The sequence below is a fragment of the Phyllostomus discolor genome, chromosome 11, assembly GCF_004126475.2.
Source record: "Phyllostomus discolor isolate MPI-MPIP mPhyDis1 chromosome 11, mPhyDis1.pri.v3, whole genome shotgun sequence".
Taxonomy (NCBI): domain Eukaryota; kingdom Metazoa; phylum Chordata; class Mammalia; order Chiroptera; family Phyllostomidae; genus Phyllostomus; species Phyllostomus discolor.
Window position 1 is genome coordinate 24,020,758 of NC_040913.2, and position 18,335 is coordinate 24,039,092.

General features: G+C 40.9%; 1 pseudogene; it reads left to right on the plus strand.

The window, feature by feature from the left end:
* The first annotated feature begins 17,927 nt into the window (after positions 1-17,927).
* Positions 17,928-18,073, plus strand: LOC114509033 (annotated as a pseudogene).
* The last annotated feature ends 262 nt before the right edge of the window (positions 18,074-18,335 follow it).

The following is an 18,335-nucleotide window of genomic DNA, read 5'->3' on the forward strand; positions in this document are numbered from 1 at the left end:
ATAAGTGGAGTCATGGAATATTTGTCCTTTTGTGTCTATTTTACTTAGCATGATGTCTTCAAGTTTCATCCATGTTGTATCATGTATCAATTTCATTAGTTTTGAAGGCTGAATAATATCCCATTTTATATATTTACTGCATTGTGTTTATCCATTTATCTGATGATGAATATATGAATTGTTTCTATCTTTTGGCTGTGTTGGATAATGCTGCTGTCAACACTGGTGTGTGATGATCTGTTTAAGCCCTTGCTTTCAGTTCTTTCCAGTATATACCCAGAATTGGAGTCACTGAATCATATTGTAACTCTCTAATTGTTTTAAAGAACTAATTTTTAAGGAACTGTTTTTGTTTAAATAATAGCTATCCTAATAGGTGTGAAGTGGTATCTCATTTTGTTTTAATTTGTATTCCCCTAGTGATTAGTGATGTTGAGCATCTTTTCCAGTGTTTATTGGCTATTTGTGTATTTTGGGAGAAATGTCTGTTCAAGTCCTTGTCCCAAGTTTTAATTATTTTTGTTGTCATTTAGTTCTAGTTGATCTTTATATATTCTGTGATATTAATTGCTTATTGGATATTTGATTTGCAAATACTTTCATTCTGTGAGTTGCTGTTTTTGTTCTCTTGATAGTGTTCTTTGATGCACACATTTTTTAAATTTTGGTAAAATCATGTTTTTTTTCTTTGTTGCTTGTGTTTGGTGTCAGCAGAGCTGCTATGTTGACAGCATAGCGTCATGAAGAACGAGATGTGGCAAGAGCTTTGCAGCTCCCACAGTCTCACCTGAGAAAAGGATGGGAGCCAGGAAACCACAGTACAGAGTGGTTGGGTCCTGGAGTCTCCCTTAATTTTTGGCTCAGTGACTTGGGCACGTTACTTCTGAGGTACAGTTTCCTTATCTGAAAAATGGGGAAAATCATCCTACCTCAGACTTATGATGAATTCAGACTTGATGCCACATAACCTGAAATACATTTAAATGTTTTTTTTTACACATACATACTAACATCCCTCCCCTTCAGACACACACAAATACTCCTTTGGGTCAGGAGCAAAGGGCTGTTTAAGAATTGTACATAAAACTGGGAGAGTAGAACAAACTAGGTGCCCATGATCAAATGTCTGATCTCTAGGCAAATCACACTTGGACTCTTCCTCTCGGTGTAACCTGCTTTAGTTTTATTTACTGTTGACACTGCTTTAACACTTTCCCCCAAAGACAGAGCCTTAATCTTTTAAGACCTGTGACAGTTTAGATTTCTTTGTTAGGAAACTTACGGGCGGTGTTTCCCCAAAATTCGTGTGTTGAAGCCCTAACCCCCAGTACTTCAGAAAGTGACTGGAGAAAGGATCTTCAAGGAAGTTAAGTTAAAATGAGGCCGTTAGAGTGAGTTTTATTCCAAACTGACTACTGTCCTTATAGAAAGAGGAAGTGTGCACACAGAAGAGAGACCACGTGAGGACACATGGAAGTGCCCAGAATCAAGCCAAGGAAAGAGGCTTCAGAAGAAAAGCCCTCCAACACCTTGACCTTGGACTTTTATCCTCCAGATCTGAGAAAAGGAACATGTTGGTTTAGCCACCCAGTCTGTAATACTTTATTATGGCAACTCTAGCAAACATACAGAAACAAATATTTACAAAGTACCTATAGTTTGTCTGACTATGAAGACAAACCTTTGTAGTCAGCCCACAAGGAATAGTGAGAAAGCTGAACAAATTGGGGAAATGAAAGTTTTATAAAAAAAAAAAATCCCTTGAGGGTCTGCCTTAACCCACACTGATGAAGAGGTACCCTGTGGTTAGTTCTACTCAGGAACAGCTGAAAACAAACTGGGGGACCATACAACCTCTTGGGAAATAATAAATCTGAAATCTGAAATAATAAAGTTTTGGTTGGTGATGGTTGTGAAATAGTTTGTTTTTGAGGTACCTGGTCCTGTAGTTACGAAGACTGACGCCACTGAAGGTTACCGTTGAATTAATAGAAATCTTGGGGGAAGTCTATGTTTTATATGGCAGAAATGTGTGTCTCACTACTATTGAAACTCAATAGAAATTGGTTGAATCATTTACATGCAGACAGCCTGAAGGGTCTGAAATGGACTGTGTCACAGAAATCAAGACAAGTAGCCCACTGTAGATTAGGACCTCATAGAAAATAGGTTATATAAAAATGCTTTGATACCAATGGCAAGGGTATTTTTACACAAACTTCATTAAGCGAACAGTTTTACATAATAAAAATAGGAATAGATTTGCTTTTCTAAGGACTTTAGTCGAGTCATTAAAACAATATGTTTTTAATTAAAAATAGTTTTGTGCCTATTTCAAAAAAACAGGTATTTTTACACAAATTTTTTGCTCATCATGGGGAATCCCTAGCTGAGGACAGAGGCAAGAGCAGGACTTATAAGCGAGGAAGAAAAGACAGGCAGTCTAGAAAAAGTAAATCTTGCACATTTCTTGCAGTAAACTAATTAGCTGGTACTCTGTTCTTGAGTAAGCTGGGTAAAGGTATCCAAACAATTTTAGTTGTTATGGATTCTCCAGGAAACCAGGTGTGTCCACAAAAACCAGGTGAGACAAAATCTGTGTCTTGAGATTTTGATGCAGGATCATGGCATGAAATGTGCCAAAATTCATTCTGTGGCTTCTGCTAACAGCAGAAAGAACTATGTGCTGCCGTTGGTAATGACTCAATTCAAAATGTTACCAATGAACCAGATTTCCTTAAGAAGGTCATAACTAACAGGAGATGAATCATGGATCTACTACTATAATGTGGAAATGAAGGCCCATCATCCCAATGGAAGTCTCCATGCCAGAAGAAGTCAAGGTCACAGCAAGAGCAAGACCATGATCTTGCAACAAAGTCGAAGCAAGATCAAGACCATGTTAACTGTGTTTTTTGATTGGGAAAGTGCTTTCCATCATGAGTACAGCCCTCCAGACCAAACGATTAACAAGGAGTACTACCTCAATGTTCTTCACTGGCTGAGAGATACAACATGATGAAAATGGCTGCAGCTCTGGGCAACTAGAGATTGGCTGCTTCATCATGACAGCACACCGGTTCATGCATCACGTCTCACGCAGAGTGTTTTGGTGGAACATCACATCACTCAGGTGACTCAGCCCCCCTTCAGCCCAGATATGGCGCCCTATGTGTTCTGGCTTTTCCCAAAACTAAAATCACCTCTGAAAGGGAAGAGATTTCAGACCATTGATGTGATTCAGGAAAATATAGTAAGGCAGCTGATGGCAATTCCAACAAAAGACTTTGCAGAGTGTTTTGAACAGTGGAATAGATGCCAGGAGAACTGTGTGAGGTCCCAAGGTGCCTACTTTGAAGCTTTGAAGGGGACTGAGGTATCATTGTCCAATGTACAACGTTTCTTCTATCTTGTATCTTTTTAAATAAATGTCTCCATTTCATAGTAAGATGGCTAGATACTTTCTGGAAAGACCTTGTTTATAGCTCACAATGTTACCTAGATTAAGTGGAGATACGTAAAATCCATAGCATATCAACTGGCATGTAGTAGGAGATTCATAAATGTTAATTTTCACTTTATATTTGTTTTAGTTGGTCTTATCTAGCAACTTAATTTCAGGAATGGCTCAATGAATCTGAATAGACAAATTCAAAATGCACCTTATTCTCACCAATGGGATTAGACCTCATGTTTTCATAAACTTATTTTTATATTCTTTTGGAAACAGATGAAATGTATTTAAATGTAAGCATATCCTGTGTTTGTATAGGGAGAAAGACCAAGACCAATAAAACCAAAAGATTAATGTGTAGCTAAATTTTAGTGTGAAGACTTGCATGGCTAATTAGTGAAAGGAGCTCATGAGGATGAGAATGTGTTGGAAGAAGAAGTAAAGGTCATGAATAACTTTTAAATCTCTGTTTCAACATAAAAAGAGCTCTTTCTCATTTGCTTCTGATAAACTTAATGGGAATATCAGTGATGTTTGTTCCTATTAAAAACACTGAGAACCCTCATGTAAAATAGGAACAAACAGCTGGCTAAAAAGTGGAAGTCTACTGACAGAACATTGTGGGGAGGAGGGACAGCCAAGGAGAGAGAGGTTTAATTTGGGGCCCGGATAGACACCATACCTACTTCCACCTGTCTGTACCTTACAGAAGTGGAGAGGAGCCACTTTATCAGTCGGGGCCTAGTTCAGAGAGAACAAAAAGCATTTAGTGAGGAACAAAGACAAGGTGCTTAGGTTTCACAAGAATGGCTCTCTGTACTCCGAGTTGTCCTTACCTTGAAATGCTACTGCACAAGGACCTTGGGCCTGGCAGTCTCAAGAAAAACTGGTGTTGCTCTGACCTTTCTAGGCAGCAGCCACTAGCTCGACTTAGAGAGGAAGAGAGTTGTTGTGATGGATTGTTATGACTCCTGCACTGTCACTTCCATCAGTTCAGAAAGGCTTCAGAATCTGTATTGGGATTTAGCAGTAAATCTGGTTAACAAGGAGGCCCCTAGGGAAAATATGCGAGGAAGAGAGAAGATGCTTCCTCACCTGGGATTTCCCGTCTTTTCTTCTCCCACCTTCACTGTTTTCTGCCGAGCTTTCTTGTTTCTCTTACAAACTCAGGTCGGAACAAAGCAGTTCATGCTAAGATGTTACTAATAATGTGTCTCCCCTCTGTGGGGGAAAGCTGAGTCCTAGAAGGACCATTAATTTGAAGGAATGCAGCCAACTGGGCAGCGCAGGACAGTAGGGACAGAGGTGACATTGAGTTTGGCCACTGGGCTGTTTTTAAGGACTCTTGCCTTCAAAGCATTTGACTGCTGAACCCAGTATTTCCCTGAGCCACCCCGTATATGACCAGCTCTCAGCATCGGCTAAAGCCCATCTCCTGACCCATGAGTAGTAAAAACTGAAGACGGAGTGCTGCTCCCTTCAGCTGAGCTTGCATACCCGTGTCCTCAGCTTCTCACCTCACATGTAATTCATTTCTCCTGATGGTAATACCCACGTCACTCAGCTGTCAAATAGCCTGTGGCGTTTCCCGCAATCAAGCCCAGCAGGTAGGTTCTAGAAAAACAAGTGGAATCCCGTCTGCATTGCACTAGAAAGGAGGTAGGAACAAAGTACTATTACCATAATTCTTCCAGAAAAACCAGCTGGAGATGCCTTTTCATATACCCTTCTAGTAATGCATCAAAGAAGGCTTAACATAGTGGGTAAATTATCAAGCTCCATCTCCCAAAGTAAGGATGGGTTTTTATAACTCGTTTCTCTCACACAAAAAAGTTTTATTACTATTAAATATTTCAGTCATATAGCCTATAATATTACAAATAATTGTGTACCTTCTTCACAGATTAAAAAAAAGACAAATAACTTCCTTCACTCTATTCAAGTTCTAAGGATTAGTCAATGAATCAATAACTAATTATCTTTAAATTAGATACCTTGTTCATAGTGTCTCCCCGTTTCTCACATTTTCTCTCCATTGGTAAATATGAGTATTGACACCAACCTGTGGAAGACACCCCATTGTCCCCTGGGGGGCCAGCTCACCCTCCAGGAAATTCCTGCCCTTGATCCTCGAATCCAAGCACCTGTCACCGTGGATATGCTGCAGTGAATGCTCAATAAATATTTATCAAATGAATGATTTAACAATCATGCATAGGTGGCAATAATGTTAACATGAAGTCTTCCTGCAGTGAATATTAGTATCTGTTTTTTCAACGTGATCCCGAAAAGGCATATTGTTGTCTGATATATGTGAGCTTTGACATTTTTCTGCTCTTATTTTAGGTTTATGTCCCTCCTATGTCTCAACAATTTCCTGGTTCCCTGGTCAGATGGCATTACCATAAAACTTTGGAGGTGTATCTTCTACAAATTTATTTGGTGGAAGCAAGACAATTTACTCCCCTCTGCCAATTTTCTCCATGAAGCAGACTGTAAGCTTCCAGAGGACAAGCATGGTGCCTAGCCTGGTGGCACCTGGAACATAGTAGATGCTCAATTTAAAAAGTTGGCAAACGGGCTGGTTAAATACCTCTCTCTCCCTCTTTCTTAATGTCAGAGCAGTCTACAGAGACACATCCTATCCATTCTGGGGAGAATGGAAAAGAACGAATGGCTTGGTACCTGCTACATGTGTCAGTCACCAGGCTGGATGCCAGACATACATTACCTCCTGTAATTTTTACAGCAGCCTTGTGAAGTAGGTATTATTCTGATTTTACAGGTAAAGAAACTGAGGCCCAGGACCTCTGTCATGAAATAAAAGTGTGTACATGAAGTTCTTCTTTCTACTAGAATATCTATTCTCTTCCAATTGCTTGACCAAGGCAAACCCGACCTTCAAGAACCAAATTAAGAGTGTTGGAAGAACATTCTCCATGGGTCTCTTGTGCTTCTGTTCATCTTCCGAGGAAGGACATTGACAACTTTTGTGCTGGGTTATTTTTTTTTTGAGGATGTTTGTAACATAGCCTCTCCCTTTGGGAGAAGACAGGTGTGTTTTCTGAGCAGCATGATAAGATAATGCCTCCCTTTGCGACAAAGATTGGACAGCTTCGCTAGCAACCCCATCAGAGGGTCGGGGCCTCCTTCATCAGGGTCCCTCAGCTGTGGTGTAAACCTACAGCATGCGCAGCACCCCCCTGGGCTGCTCTGAAGCATCTCTGTGAGACCCAGGGGACCAGGAGAGCCACTGTGAATGCAAAGATCTGCTGTGTGCTGTGCCATGGGTACTAACGTCACCGCCTCGGACCCAGGAGCTTGGTGTCCTCTTCCAGCATTTGTGAAAATGTGAGGCTAGCTTCTCAGCTTGAGAACAGGGTAAAATCTCAGACGTTTGCGGTTCCCGACAGAGACCGCCTTCCTTTGGGAAGCCTTATCCAGCCGCTCCGGCTTACAATGATATCTCCAAGACACATTTGGCAGGAAAGCCAACCTGCTGAGTAATGTATTTGTGAATATTTTTATTGCCTCACACTTGATTGCTCTTCCAGAGGATAGAGAAAACCACTTATACTTCTTGATAAGTGCATAACATTTTTTCTACACGTAGAAATTGGCTCTCATTTTATTAATTATAATTCATTAAAATGTATTGAATATCTATTAAATGAAGGCAATTATGATAAAAAATATTTAAGTAATTATATCCCTAACTGGTGCATAAGCTCCTTGAAAATGAACATAATACCTAATACTTCTTTTTTATCCGTTATAATTCTTCCTGTTTCTCATTCCCTCATTCAAGAAATATTTATTGAGCATCTGCTATGTGCAGCTGGCATATTAGTTGCTGAGTATACAAATGAATAAGGAAGACTCCTTATCTTCGAGGAGCTCTTGGAAACAGATACACGCGGTACAAGGAGGAAGTCCAGTGACTGAAGAAAGTCCAGATCATTAAAGGAACATGGAGAAGGACCACCCGACAGGGCCTTCACTGTATGAGGGTGCATCTGGCTTTTCCACTTGTTGCTATTTTTAGCAGCATAGAGTGCTCAGTGAACACTGAAAAAAAATGTGCTAAGGGGATGAACTGATAGTTCAAACTAGAAAATTTGGCCAAATCCCTTCTCTGAAACTTATGTATACACTCCAAAATAGCCCACCTAAGACTTGACTGTCCTACACTGAAAAATGCAAGGAGGCGCCAGTTCTACCTATTTAAAAAAAATTTATGCCATTGCATTGAAATAAACAAACATATATTCAACACCTAGAATAGCACTGAGGACTAGAAAGGTGCACAAGGCATGTCCCCTGCCCTCAAGATGTTCACAGTCAAGTGAGACAGACACAGAAGAACATAAGCTAAAACTGGACAGCAGGGCATAAGTGCTGGATAGAAACTGGAGTTACTATTAACAAGCCATGGGGGTCACTTTGTGGGGGACCAAAGGAGATTCTTGCATTGAGCTGGTTTTTAAAGGGTGGAAAGGATTTCCGTGGGTAGAGAGCAGAGAGGAAGGCAGCCCAGGAAAAAGCTCAATCAAATGCACATTCTTTAAAAATAACCAAATTAATTAATTAATCAATAAAAGAAGAGTTCAGGGACTGTTTAGTAGAGCAGCATTTGGAATGTAGGGCACGTAGAAAATGGAAGGTCAGAAAGGAAGTTCTGTTGAGTGCCTTCCAATATTTAGTAAGCACCTGCTGAGGCCACTAAGCGCAGAGGGCCATGAGTGGCACCCTTAGGTGCTGAGGTGAGGAGAAGGGTGAGTCTTGGCAGCTGTGTATGGGGTGGTTCAGAGGGTGAGAGCTGGACTTAGGGCATTGTGGAAGCTTCTGTGATCATCCAGGGGAGAAATGGGAAGGGTCTAAACTGGATGAAGATGAAAAGAGAACAAAGATGCGAGACTTGTGGTGAGGTTAGAATCCTGAGAACTTGATGATCAATTCAGTGAGAGACGGTGATGAAGATGAATCCAAGCCTTCTTCTTTGGGAGCTAGAGAACAAGATGACAGAATCGTAGGGAACATTCAGTAGATAAAAGGTCTCAAACTGGGGAGATCTCAAAGGTCTTTGTGTTCCTTACCAATCCGTATCATATCTTTTTTTTTTACTTCATTTTGTTAGAACTGTAGACTGAGCGTCATATGTTTTTAAAGCAGGAGAAGAAAACACTTACAACTTCTCAGGAAACACTCTGGCCAGTGTTTTTCACACTTCCGGACCATTAGTGGATGATGAAATCAATTTAAAAGGTTTTAATGTCATGTCAAAAATAAAATAGAATAAAGCAGAGTGGAATATAAACTATAGTGATCACTTGCAAAAGGCGGAACTGTGTCTTCTGTTTTATGTGCACACACTGGGTTTACACTGTCAGCTACATGTCTTACTGCGAATAGCAGTTTAGAAAGTTTGAAAGCCCTGATTTGGATAGTGCCAGCAAGCCTTTTTCTGTCTAAACCCTCCCTCCTCCAATTCACAGGACTCCAGTATTGACAGAACCGGAAAGGGGTGTGGGGCCTGGAGGCATCTTTCATCACTTTGACAATGAATGACAATTCAATGACGTAAATAAAACAATGGTGCTAGTTTCTTGTCCGACTTCTGGGATTTCTCTAGAGAGGCCAAAGTACCCTCTGTACTTTTCTGTTTCTAGTCGCTTTGGCAACATGGTCCACAGTTGGTCCACCTATACACCATATCAAAGACAGAAAGAGAATACATTTTCTTCTCGAGATTTCATGTGAGCCTTTGCTAAATATCTTAAAACAAAAGAATTAAAAATGTAAATTATAAATCCTCATAGATTTTGTTTTTCCACTAGATGGCAGAAAAAGCACTTGTAATGGAAATTACATTGTCATATATTTAATCAATGCTGAAAACTTTTCTTAATAAAGGGAGGCATAGTTCATTTTAGTTTGAATAGTGGAATATGATTATAAGACATCTGATTATTTTATAACTAATTTAATCATGTTAAGCTTAAAATTAAAGGGAAAACTTTACATTAGTTTGTATTTATATATTTATATCTATTGTCCATATGTCTCAATTAAGATAAATATGATGAAATTTCATTGGCCTTAGAATACTACCAGTCTCTCTTTTAATACAAATTTTAAAATAAAAGGTAGTTTTAAATAAATAAAAAATATTTTATGTTAAACATAATCACGTCCTTGCTGGTGTGGCTCAGTGGGTTGAATGCTAGCCTGCAAACCAAAAGGTCACTGGTTCGATTCCCAGTCAGGGCACATGTCTGGGTTGCAGGCAAATTGTTGTATCTCTCACACATCACTGTCTCTCTCTCTTTCTTTCTTCCCCCTTTCCCCTCTCTCTATAAATAAATAAAAACAAAACAAAAAACATAATCATAGTATATATATGATTGAGATCTACCTAATTATGATATATTAGAGATAATGATAATATACGTAAAAAGATTGATGGCACATTCATGGTTATAAACTCAAAATATGTTTGTTTTATAAAGAAAGAATAAAAACCATATGAGCTAGGTAAATACAATATGAAAATTAAATATGGTATATACCTTTTTTCTATGCTAATAATTCTAATGCAACTTTTTTTTACCATGCATTTATGGTTCACGTTGCCATTTATCAACAATTATTCTTCAGAGGCATTTGTAATTACAACAATTTACTAGGCAATTGAGAAGTGTTTCACAGACAGTTGTACCCCTGCTCTGGTTCATTTACCATCAAAGAGAAAATTATTTTATGAGTCTACAAAGAACAAAATGGTTAATAAGGTAAGCTATGCAAAAGGGAATGTTTTAGGAAACATAGATATAATTTGATAATATCAAACTTCAAGTAAAAAGTAGTTCAAAGAAACGAAGTATTCTGTTCCTATTTCAGTCCTTGCTTTTGCTTACTGTTTACCTTACCTTACGACTTTTTGAAAGTTGACTTTCAAAAAGTTGAAGAGTGGACCATCAGCATAAGAGGAGGGAAAAAAGGGATGAAAAACCAGAGGTGATGAAAAGGAGTGATGAAAAGTTGCAGCCCACAGACACCTGAAGAATGCTCGTTCTGGGCCGGGCACTGGGGTAGGAGGGGAGACATGGCTTCTTCTCTCATCATGAGAGGGTAAAAGAGAGAGGAGCGAGATGTTACGGGAGCCAATGGGAAGAAGTAAAAGGTTTGATGAGATTACATAGTAGTCACCATGGCCTTATTGAGTTATCTCAGCTCTCTCTCTCCCAGCCTGTGCCAACTGCCTCTTGCCCAGCAAAACAACAACCAAAAGGCCAACTTTGGAGCATGCAGGTGATGCTTACAATCCTCAGGAAACTGGGACCATCTTCTGGTGGCTTGAGAGGGGCAGAGGTGAGAAGCATCTGCAATGACCCCAGGCAACTTGCTCTGTGCATAAAGTAAGTTATAGCCAGTGCCAGAGTCTTTGGTTTAGAAAGCCCTGTGCTGTGCTATGCATGGCAAAGACATCTGATCTTGTTTTTAGTCGAGGTGGGTAAATGACTTTTTGGGGGAATAGCAACTCACACAGTACAATAAATTTGTTTCTAGGACAGACAATGTTAGTCAGAGTGAATGATCTTCTTGGTATCTTGAGAGGAAGATTGTTTTTATGTCTTTCTCTGTAAAGGCAAGTGTGGGTTAAAAACAAATAAGTTTAAAATAACAAAGAATGTGATTTGGGGCACTCTTTTAAAAATCAAGAAAACTTACATTAGATTTGTGGGAGCATTCCCTTGCAGAACCAAATTATTAAAATCCCACTGGTCCTAATCCAAGCACCCTGGGTCTAGCTGCCAGCTAAATGCCAGGCCCTGGTCAGTCATTTTCACATCTCTGGCCTCAGTTTCTTAAATTATATGTCATCTGGGACTTAGACTTCCAGCGCTACCATCTCTGAATGAGAGGGTCAGATATTGTAGTCATTTACTGTTCATGGAAACAAACTGGAAAGAACTCTGGCCTAAGGTCCCATTCCACCCCAGCTTTTTAGGTCCTTAGCTCCCCTCAGGCTTCCCAACGAGAGAAATAGAAATCTGGGCTCTCAGGATACGCCCCTTTTTTGTGTTTTGCCCTTCCTGATGGTGGCACTGAAAATGTCTTTATAAATCTACAACGTGAGCCACAGAGTAACTTCTTGTGGGCTGTATGAATGGCTCTGTTTTGCTAACCCGGCTCTAAAGAGACTCTGCCCTCGAACGTTGAATGGTTTTTGTTTTCCGGCTCAAACCCGGGAAGAATGTGTATAGTGGGAGCCCTCGGAGAGTGCAACCCTGTAGATCAACACTCAGCACATCTCTAATGGGCTCAGCACAGTGACAGCTGTGACGAATACCATGGCAATTTCCCAGATAAGATTGTATCTGAGTAGGGGCTACATTTCCTTCAAAGTTGTGGAGGCCATTATTATTCTTTGGAGAGGAATTCTGAGGAGGAAATAGCTGATTTAAATGCCTGCTGTCAGTTGCCAAAGAAATTGTTACAAAATACTGCTATAATGATGTGGAAAACTGCCCATTGCTTTGAATTCCACGTTTTGGGGGGCTCCCTCCCATTCATCATCCAAGATTTCCCTTTTAGCCAACCAAGTGCATGAAGACTTGCATGCTGTAAAAGCGTCCTACCTTCGTCTCAGCTTTGGGTTTTGTGGCATTTCACATTATGGCTGCTCCACCATTTGGTGTGACCCTTAGGAGGACTTCTCAGAAAGTGTATACAGCCCAGAAATACCAACTCGCTTTGCCTATGTATTAACTTTTATTCGCTCACAACTGTTGAGTGCTCATTACTTTTCCACACGTGAGAAAGCAGGGTAGGTTAGTGGTTCTGAGCAGTTCCTAGGGTCGAACTGCCTTGATTCTAATCCTGTCTCCACCCAATTACTAGTAGTGTGATAACTGTGTTACCTCGGACAAGTTATTTTAATTTATGCATCCGTATAAGGGTGTTAATAGTAATACCTACCTCATAAGGTTGAGATTAGAATGAAATGAGTTAATATTTATAAGGTGCTAAAATAATGATAGCTCATAGTAAGTGTTCATTAATGTGTTTATTACAACTATAAAGAGGATAACATTATTACCATTAAGGAATTTATAGTCTGAGATCTATCTAACAAGATATGTACTGGAATAACATAAATCAAGATAGAGGGCGCCCTAGAGTGATTCACAAAAAAGCGTAAAGCAAAAAATAAAAGTAAAGGTTCAGTTTCAAACTTTTGGGTGTACACAAAAATACCACAAAATAATAGACAAAAAAAGGAAAAAAATATCTGGCACAGCTTTGGTTGAAAAAGAATTAGTATCTTGTAGCCCTGGCTGGCGTAGCTCAGTGGATTGAGCACGGGCTGGGAACCAAAGTGTCCCAGGTTCGATTCCCAGCCAGGGTACATGCCTGGGTTGCAGGCCATGACCCCCAGCAACCGCACATTGATGTTTCTCTCTCTCTCTCCCTCCCTTCCCTCCCTAAAAATAAATAAATAAAATCTTAAAAAAAAAAAAGAATTAGTATCTTGTACCGAGGAAAACTGAGAGGAGGATGTATATGTATTAAAAGGCTGGACAAGAACTTCAGAGCCTCAGAAGAGCATGTTGATTGCCAACTGAAGTGTTTGAGCCAAATTTGATGAAAAAAGAAAGAGTACTCAAAACTTTCTAGAAACAGAATTGTTGCTCAGGAAGGCTGACCTGGAAGCAGGGCGTTTGTTTGTTTGGAAGGTGGACGAGTTAAGGTGCTGAGCATCAGGTGAAAGGGAGCATCAGATGAAAGGGAGCATCAGCCTCCTGTGGGAAGGCAAAGGAGACGATGGACATGGATGTCCCCTTGGGTCCGTGAGTGCTCGACGGAGGTTTTCCGAGGTTCTGGAGCCCAAACAATTGGAAAAATGGTAGTTGGTCAAGTTAAGGCAGACGGGGGTAGACACAGGTTTGAGGGGGAACTGCTGGGTTTGTTTCTGAGACTATCTATGTCAGTGTGAGGAGTCAGCTGCACAATTACAGAGGTAAACGGTTGGCTGGAAAAGAGAATTAGGATTCATCCTAAGAGAAGCTGAGGTGAAGGGCACAGATGAGAGAGCAGAGGATTCCCCCTGAGTGGGAGTTGAGGCCTGAGGGCCATGGCAGGAAGGGACTTGTTGAAAATACAGATTCTTAGACCAGTTCACATACACGCAACCAGAATTTTGGGATAACATTAAGCGCTGTATAGTTTTTCTAACTATATGAGAAAGTTTGTTTAGAAAGTCACAGAGGCAGAACGAGTGAGCCATAGAAGACACGGGCTCAGGACGCAGGAGCCAAAGAAGGGCCCTTGGAGCTGAGGAGAAGGAGAGCCAAGAACACTCATAAAGAAGGCTCAAGTAGATTGCTCCAGGGAGCCAGAGCGTGCCAAGGACTCCATATTTTTTTTAAACAAGTTGTCAGTATTTTTCTCATAAGCATTAAAGTTGGGGCCCTCTGCCTCAGGGGGTGAAGCTTCTAGAGGCCTCTCGCATTCCCAGGCTGTGGCCTCTTCCTCCCTCTCCAAAGAGCATCTCCAGTCTCGGCTTCTCTCATCGCATCACCTTGTCTCTGATTCCGGCTTCTCCTGTGTCCCTCTTACAGGGAGTTGTGATTATATTGGGCCCACCTGGAAAATCCGGGATACTCATCCTATGTCAAAGTCCTTAACTTGTTTACATTTGCAAAGTTCTTTTAATCATGGGAGGTAACGTATTTATAGGTTCCAGGGATAAGGACATGGTTGCCTTTTTGGGCACTATTATTCTGCCTACCTGGTGGCTCGGCAAACTTGAGAAAGCAGCCTCTGCTGTGAGGGGCCCCAGTGGAGCTCTGCGCCCTAGACCTCCTGCTCTTCTTGCCGTAGGACACCTGAAATGTCACTCACAGGCTGTGATCAAAACTGCATGCTGACAGGGGGATGCTGTCAATCTGTGCATTAAATACTGGTAGAGATGAATTTTTTTGAATTAAATAATATGAAAAGAAGCTCTATGTTTCTTCCCACATACCATTTGATTGTTTAGAGTAAGGGTATCAAACTATTTTCACTGGGGGCCACATCACCCTCACAGCTGCCTTCAAAGGGTCAAAATAATTTTAGGACTGTATGAATGTAACTACTCCTTAACTGTTAAGGAGTTGAAATTGCATTCGGCCCTTGGAAGCCAACCGTGAGGCTGGTGTGGCCCCCAGTGAAAATGAGTTTGACACCCCTGGTTTAGAGCATCTTCTGACATACAGTCATCCCATTTTGGTGATCAGTGAGCGCGATGGTTAATTTTATGTGTCAACTGGCCAAACATCAGTATAGACATTGCTGCAAAAGTATTCTTTAGTTATGATAGACATTTATATCAGTAGACTTTGAATAAGGCAGGTTACTCTCCATAATGTAAGTGGGTCACATCCTATTTGATGACGTCCTCAAGAAAAAAGACTGGGGCCCCCTGAAGAGAATAGAATTCTACCTCCAGATGGCCTTTGGACTAGTGTCAACTCCTGCCAGAACTTCCAGCCTGCTAACCTGCCCTGAGAATTTCACACTTCCCAACCCACATAAGCACAAGAGCTAATTCCTTAAAATCTCACCCTGCCCACCACTCTTAGATAGAAAGATAGATAGAGACACATAACGACAGATAGATAGATAGACACAGATGGATAGTTAGGTATAGGTATATAAACAAACATGCATTCTATTAGCGTTGTTTCTCTGGTGAACCCTGATTAATACAATGAGTCAGAGAAGAACTTTCAGCTTGTGGGAGGGCATGATTTGAAACATTACGACAAATCTCAGGTTCAAGTGTAATATGAATAAATTTGAGACCTGGCTGGTGTGGCTCAGTAGATTGAGTGGTGGCCTGTGAACCAAATGGTCACTGGTTCGATTCCCAGTCCGGGCACATACCTGGATTGTGGGCCAGGTCTCTTGGTGGGGGTTGTGCGAGAGGCAACCACACATTGATGTTCCTCTTTCTATCTTTTGCCTTCCCTTCCCAATAAATGAATAAATAAATAAATAAATACATTTGAATCCCAAAGTAGAATAAAATCTAGGCTCACTTATACTTGCTCTAAAGTAGTTCTATTTATCATCAGGTGAACCTGTAATATCAATTCGGCAGAAAGCATCACCAGAGGAGCCTCAATTCTGGCAAAAACTACCTAAAAGTTATTGGGAGTCAAAGAAAACTAGGAGATTTCTAATTTATCTCTCTTAATGATCTTATAAAAGTATTATAAAGCCAGCTGATAACAATGTTATAAATACCATATTTCCTTTCCTACAACTCCAACAGCTCTGCAGTTAAGAAAAGAGAAACCATGGCCCACTGGCTTCTGGGATTGATCAGACAGAGCAACACCACATCATTTCATGGAAAGAGCAAGAAGAATGGGGGGTGTCTGAACAGGTATAATATTTATAATGGCTTGGCTTGGAATTTTGCCAAAAGTCAAGCACTAATAATTTTTGTCATAAAAAAATGCCAAGGATGCTCTTAAGTGAAAACCACTATTGTGAAATTCTGGGCCTGCATCCCATCAGAAAGTGATACTGTTCTCAAAAAGAATCTACTTACATTTGCACATTGGTGAAAAACTAACTCCTAAGATTTTTCTGGACCGTTGCAACCAGTGAAAATATGGGCAGAAGTGTTCACAAATCCCTTAAAATGAAAGATGAGAAAAATATATGTAAAACAGACACTTCAGCATACTTCCAGAGCAGTTTGCTTCCATCGGACCAGCACATGTGTTGCTTCTAGCTTGTCTGAGTGGGCCAGAGGTGAGGGTCGGGGAAAGAGGCGGTGCAGTGTGGACAGGGAGCAGGAGGAAGCGGGCTTCAGTCACAGGGATTATTTCTTCCCTATGAACCTCTGAGGCTCACAGCTTTCCTATGGACCGTCTTGGCTTCCCTTCCTTTTGCCTTTTCAAATCCTTTAGTCTAAAATCGTCAGACTTTCAAGCCCTACATCTTGTGTTCAGTTTCCTCTTCTGCCACTTCTTGACAGGCAGTAATCAGTAAGAAGTGACTACACCTGTGTTAGTACCGAATCCACATGGATTTAAATCCCAGCTCTACAGCTGGCCACCTTGATTATCTCAGTAATGCTGCACAACAAAGGTCTTAGTCAGCTTGGGCTGCTATAACAAAATTCACCCAGTTCTGGAGGCTGGAAAGTCCAAGGTCAAGGTGCCAGCTGATTCCGTTCCTGATGAAGGCCCTTTTCCTGGTTTATGGATGACTGCCTTCTTACTGTACCCTCTCATCGTGGAGGGAGGGGGTGGTGTGTGAGGCCATTTCACTGTTATCTCTTCTTATAAGGCCACTAACTCCATACACGAGGGCTTCACCGTCATGACCTAATTACCTCCCAAAGGCCCCACTACCAAATACCACCCCACTGGGGATTAGATTTCAGCAAGGAAATTGGGTGGGGGGGGCACAGATATTTACTCCATAGATACAAAGTAGCCCCAAACCAAGAGGCACAAAACAGCACTGATTCCCTTGCTCTCAGGTCGGCAAGTCAGTGGCTCAGGTGGTTTGCAGGCTGCAGGTTCCAGGTTTAACTCAGGTTCACAATATGTATGCTGATGCTCTCAGGATTAACAGCTCCCTAGGGGAGGGGTCCTGCCGTGCGTATTTTATTTTGTGGCCCAGGCTAAAAGGCAGCATCCATCTGGAGCATGTTTTCTCACGGCAGATGCCCAGAACGCAAGAGGCAACCTTAACCCATGATGCGCATTTAAGACTTCTGCTCACATCATATCTGTTAACATTCCATGGGCCCAGCATTATAATATTGGCCATTCCATTGGCCCAGTCCAATATTAAAAATGTGGGCAAATCTACTTTATACGGAGTAGGGAGGGGAGAGGGTATTGGCTGAATAATAATGTAAATGCCTTCTCTGTACTTGAATAAATAGCTTATTCTTCATCAGTCCCAGTGTTCTCATGCCCTTATATAGAGTGATAATAGCAGCTACCTTTAGGGTTAAGGGAAAAAAAATATGGCCTATAAAGAAAATGGCACAGTTGCTAGAACATAAAGTACACTCAACAAATGTTATCTCATTATTAATTTCCTTGCACATGTGTAGCAAGTGAGAAAATGGAAAAAGCAAGATGATGAGGACTTGAGAAGAAATGAAAGCTCAACATGCAAGGCAGTACAATTAAATGATACATTCATAAAAAGGGCACAGGAGGAGGGGTAGTTTGAATTTCTGTAAGTGGTCACTTTAGAATTATGGTCAGTCACCCATGCTGTTATTAGTCACTGGACATTTGTTCCTACTCCGAATCTCTGTGTGAGAACTGAATGCCTTCATGGCTATAGAAAAAGATGGGCAAAATATAGCCGAAACCCAACATCTTGCTTGTTAGGCAATTTGGCAAACACGATAAAACTACATACTTGGAAAAGATACGTAACAAGGATACTTACCTGGCAGAAGATATTCCAATGATCACGAAGGTGGCTTCCCGAGGTTGAGGGTGTGCTGACCCCTGTGATTTCCCCAAACGTGGGAAACGCTGCTCTGTTGTTTGTGGTAGTGGGGGACTGCGTTCGCACTCTCCCCCACACCAAATAGAGCAGAAGAAAACCACATAACAAGGGGACGTGCTAGAATTAAAACAAAAATATAAGCCATAATGAATATGTTTAAGTAAGCAGTAATTCCTAGAAAAGATCTGTAAGTTTGCAGAAAACCTACATTTTGAATGTTTTTTTTAATCTTTGAGAAATGTTTTGGCTATTTTGATAAATTGTATTGCTTTATGGAATTTCAAAGGAAGACCAGAGACTCACTTTAAGATTACAACCAAAGTTATGGGGTTGCTGC